Source organism: Lactuca sativa, chromosome 4 (assembly GCF_002870075.4).
Source record: "Lactuca sativa cultivar Salinas chromosome 4, Lsat_Salinas_v11, whole genome shotgun sequence".
Lineage (NCBI taxonomy): Eukaryota > Viridiplantae > Streptophyta > Magnoliopsida > Asterales > Asteraceae > Lactuca > Lactuca sativa.
The window spans coordinates 168,865,396-168,871,395 of record NC_056626.2 but is presented as its reverse complement, the minus strand read 5'-3'; positions in this window follow the sequence as shown (position 1 = coordinate 168,871,395).

Here is a 6,000-nt window from a genome sequence, read left to right as displayed (position 1 = left end):
ATTATATTTGATTTCAACTTCTGAAAGTAGTGTATTCTTATTTAGTATATTGTGCTATTTTGTTTTGCTTGGACCTCATTCGAACTAAACTTACTCTTCATTCCATAATGAAGTCATAATCCAATTATAATTCATAATTATCTATATTTATTTATAAATCAAAATCCTATGTATCTCTTTACATTAAGATTTTATTGTAAACAAATTATCTCATATACATTCTCTTAGCTCTTCTTAAGTACTCTTAGAATGTTCTCACAATCATCTAGTGACTTAACCATGTATTCAATTTTGTATCTCATGATATAACATAAATGATGGATTCCTTTGCCAAGCAAATATAATATGAATCATTTCGTCTAACTCAACCTATGTGTTAGGTCCTTTGAGACAGACTCAAAAGGTATCATGTAACAATGCAAAGAGTCATCTAAAGGAATCATGTATCTTGACCTCTTTCAATATATTGTCATTTCATGCAAAAAGAATTTTAAAAACCTTTAACATTCATCTTTATCTATCTCTTACAGATTTTACATTCCAAGAATGTATCTTGTCATTCCTAAGTCTTTCATTTTATAAATACTTTCTAAGTCAAGGTGAAAACCACCTTGCATAGTTGGAATGTCATTTCAAATGATTAAGTATGTCTTTTTCATACAAGATTAGGAATATCACTATCCTCCCAATAGTTCTTAGTAAACACACACACACACATATTCTTTTCATTTAGATATAAAAGCATACCTAATATCTTTATATTAAAATGACTATTCCAACCTTGAGACGTTTACTTTATATCCACAAGTGGGTCTTAATCAATACACATTTGGTTAGGATAACATGGATTAAGAAAACCTCCAGGCTAACCTATATAGATATCTTCTAGTAGATGTCTATTAAGGAAAACGGTCTTTCTTGAAATCTATTTGTTATATCTCATATTAAGAATATGAAGTTATAGTAAATAATATCCTTGTTGATCTAATCATAGCTACTTGTGAAAAGGTTTGATCATAGTCAATGTCATGAGTATGATAAGGACCATAGTCAATGACATAAGTATGAGAAATCCTTATATAACAAGTATTACTAAATGTGTGAGTATGATAAGGACCATAGTCAATGACATAAGTATGAGAAATCCTTATATAACAAGTATTACTAAATGTGTATATATATCCATGTATACATTCTTTCTAGAAGAATCTCTTACTCCTTCCAGCCTTGCTATAGAGAGGAAGATTAATCAAGCCCATACTTGATTATTAAACATGGATTACACCTTAATGTTCATGACTCTGAGTCATTTGTCAGATTCAAGATCTGATATAACATTTTCATAGTTGATGGTTTACCTAGAAACCATCAAGAACTCATCAATGAGAGATTCCACATTTCTCGAGTCATAGATGATTTCTACCATTATTGTGAACAATTTGTGTTTATGAATAACTATTATTCATGTTCAACAATTCCTTGTTGAAACTAGTGCCAACAATTGTTACATCCAATTATGGTTCTTGAGTTGCTTCAATTTCTACGTGCCTCCCACTTGCTATGTCATTAGAAGCTTGCTTTCTGCTAACTCAGCTTTCAGAGGAATAAATGAACTTATTCTTGGTGGGTTTGTATATAATAATCTAAATGCCCTTTTAGAATATTCTACAATTATGTAATTTGTTGGTGTTTGTATTCTAGATACAATTAATAGTGATTAAATTATAATCCCAAAAAGGTTAAAAAGAGAACATTTCTACTGATTAGAAAGTAAACTATACCAATTAAAGTTTAATTCACCCTTTATCATCACAAAGGCTTTAGATGGTACTATTGGGTTGTATCTTGTGCTCAATCATAGAATTTCATTAAAAAGGAAGTCATACACCAAAGTGTATAGTTCCTTAATAATTATTTTCTCTACACTTTAGTGAAAACATTATTAGGAATCTTTTATATATAAATAAGATTCACATATGTCAAACAAACTATATTATTTGCCTTCAAAGATCCCTTTCTTGAAGTTGGAATATGTGGATTTTATTTTTACAATAAAGATAACAATGTCATGGATAAGTTTGATTTAAAACAAGATTAAGTTAAAAGTGCTTGCATATAGAACTCAATTTTATTTATAAAATGTTGATATTTACTTTGTAATTCTATTAAGAGATCTAGTCTCAGAAATAGAAGCCAACCATTTCAGAATATGAGTATTATCGTTATGAAAAACGATCTAGTAAATAATCAAACATTTAAATAAATAACTGAGGCATAAATATTTAGACATGCTAAATTTAAAACATACATTGTTCCAAAACAAACATTGTTTTATATTACAAGCAATTTATGTTCTAAGCATAAATAATAAACTAAATTTCGAGAGTGTAGTTCCAACTTGCTTGTGCTCAGATAGTTACTCTTCTGTAAATATTTGCAATCAAGTTACAAATATTAGATTAACATTTAAGTAGCAAGTACTTGAGTGTTACGAAAAGTATGAGTTCTATCCAGCAGATACCTGAAGTACTAGTCTCTTTCAGATTTTCTTTCTAGATAAGAGGAGCAGTTCCTCTACTAGTGTCCAGTTTCTTCACAAAAGAAACAAGATCCATCTATGTGGGCCTTATTGGATTTCTTGGGCTTAAAGGTGTTTATTCCATTAAACATGGGCCTTTTAAATCACACAAGGTGACTCTTTTAGCCTTGTACTATTCCAACAAAATACCACTATATTTATTGGAATATTTCTTAACATGTTATATTATCATATATATATATATATATATATATATATATATATATATATATATATATATATATATATATATATATCTAAATTATCAAAACTTCCTAGAAGTCATGAATAATTATTCCTAGTATGATGTTAAAAGCATCTTGAGCATCACGGTGATGCATTTACTAGGTATCATATTTAGGTCTATTGCTCAAAGCAATTTGTTTAGGAATAGGTCCTTTAAGTGTATACAATTTCACATCTCTCACGAGATTGTCTCTTAAGACATGAACACATTCATTGAAGTTGTATGTTATTGTTTCATTAAGTCATTTAAAGAGAAATGACAATTCATGGTTATGAGAGTGGATTATATATCTACAAAATTTTAACAAAATTCATTTAGTATTTTCAATATTTAATCTTTAATAATTAATACCCCTTTTTAGTTTCTAAAAACATTAATTATCAAAGTTTAGGATCCAAGTTGCAAAACAAATAAATGGTTAGGTGTCCTTTATCCCATTCATCCGAGTTCAACCCGGTAGATATCGATTATCAATTATATCATACCATATAATTCCTAGATTTGTGGAATCGCTAATAACAAATTTAATTAGACATGTTTGATCCCATCTATGCCTCAGAACTCTCTTGCTTATGTATCCTTTATCACAAGAGATTTCCGATCAAATCATCCAATTTGAAAAACATGTGTAATCGGCCTATAACTTGGTTATAGAAATCGTGAAAACACATCGGCCATCAAAAGATAACACCAAGTGGTTAGGTATCCTTTATCTCACCAGTGCATACAAGAGACGTGCGAGTGTTCTTTAAAAAAAGATTACATAGATTTGAGGTTTGTAAGGGGTCTTTGATGTTTTATAATTCTAGTTTAAAAAACATATTATATCGTGGTTATTGCATGCATTCAACAAACCATGGTATACTTTAAAAATCTTATTTTATGTAAAATCACATTTTAACAGTGTTCTATATATAAAACCCGGTTTTATATAATTGACGCGATCAAAGTTTTAAATTAATAGCTAGTATTAAGTTATATCGTTTGAGCGCTTTAAAACATTTGGAAACCTTTTAATAAAAATTTCTTTTATAAAACAAGGTTTGAAGTTTGATAAGTTTACAAATCTCTATTTTAAACTTATACAATTTTAATCCCGAAATTTTATCGGTTACTAGTTTTAACGATAAAGCTTGTTCTATTTTAAAACTATTTTTAGCATCTTATGTTAAAATGTAAATATCATTAAAACCAAACTCCTTGTGATATTTATTTATGTTCAAATATTATTTTGCATTTGAAAAACTAATTTATCAACCATAACATGATAATAATATCATAAACATAAAACATAACAATTATAACATATGTGCATAAACCAAACCATTAACCAGTAATAATTTTGTGAGCCATCACAAAATTATCAAGTCCATTCCTAAAGGGATATAAGAGACCTTTATCTTGTAAACTCTTCATGTGTTCCCACTTGCTTCAACACCTTGTAGCAAGTTTATAAAAATAATTTTATAAAGTTTGAGATACCTTAATAAAATCAACTCTATAAACTTTTGATCTTTAAAATGGCCACCATCTTCATTCTTGTTACATTTTTATAATTATAAAGTATTTCTAAAACTAATCTATTACTTACAAAAATTAACAAAAGGAAACTATTTACTTAATTATTACATACCATATGAATAAATAAATAATTAAAATCATTTTAAATAAATCAACACAAATGTCTGTGGCTAGTTTATGCACATCATATATATATATATATATATATATATATATATATATATATATATATATATATATATATATATATATATATATATATATATATATAACAACTATTTGTTTTTATAAGACAACTTTTATCACCAAAAAGACGCATTTAACTTTTGGTCAAAAATAACAATTATAAAAATGTATGGATTTTTGTTGCAAAGAGAAAACCATTAATGTTTTCAAAAGAATGTTATATCCCCTACAACGGATCATGCATAACAATGATATATTCCCTAGATCTATGAATGTAGTGTTCAAAAGAATTGACTTTACCATACAAAAGGGCTTAGCGGCGCAACTTGTTGCCCGTTTGCCTTCTCATTTGTTGTATTATGATAACTAAAATTGGCAATTCGTCAAATAAACCTCATAATGACTAATGACTTTTTATTTTCTTCTCATTATAACTTTGTAACATATATTGGAAGTATATCAGTTAATTTGTTCACAAAACATCAATGTGTTTGAAGATATTTGTGATTCATATACTAAGATTTAAAAAAAATAGTTCTATTGAATCTTTGAATAATAGTGTTTCTGTATATCAAATATATGTTATTTTGTATTTATTTTTTGTATGAATTGAAAGTGTTAAATAAATTTTTATAATATAAATGATATAATAGATGTTTTTAGCATTTTTATGTTATTAAAAGTTGTAGTGTTTATTTTTTAACACTTTTTGTTATTCGTTATATATATATATATATATATATATATATATATATATATATATATATATATATATATATATATATATATAGTATTTTTATGTTATTAAACGTTGAAGTGTTTATTTTTCCATACTTTTTAGTATTCATTATATATAGATCATTATACATTTGATATATAATTTACATAACTTTTAACTGTTTATAAAATTATCAATTAATAATATACATCACAATGATTTAAAACTTTAATGTTTAATAAAACTAATAGGTTAACTATTAGTTTGTTTTACTACTAACATTGATTTTTCAAGTAGAAATATTAAATAATAATTTGGTAAACGTTATTATTTTAACTATCTAACTATATTATCACGCAACGTGCGAGGATTCGTCGAGTTGTATATAGTCAAAGCTTCGACAGATAGATTAATCTCATCAACTGAAGATACCGAAGCCATCACTCCATGTCACCAAAGACTCGATCACATGAGTGAGAAGGAAACGAAGACACCGACTCTTAAGGCATAATACAATATTTAAAAGACGGAACCATAGATTTTTTTATGAGCTAGTTTATAAGGTAGTCACTAGGTTTTTAAATAGTTTGTCAAACATAACATAGATTGTTATAGATTGTGATTTTACGAACTAAAATTCAACTAATTTTTACTTTTAGATTATCTCTAAATATTATTAAAAGAGAAACTTTATGACATCATCTAAAACAATCTGGACTGTTGATTGTGTTTTCTTTATAGGTTTTACAC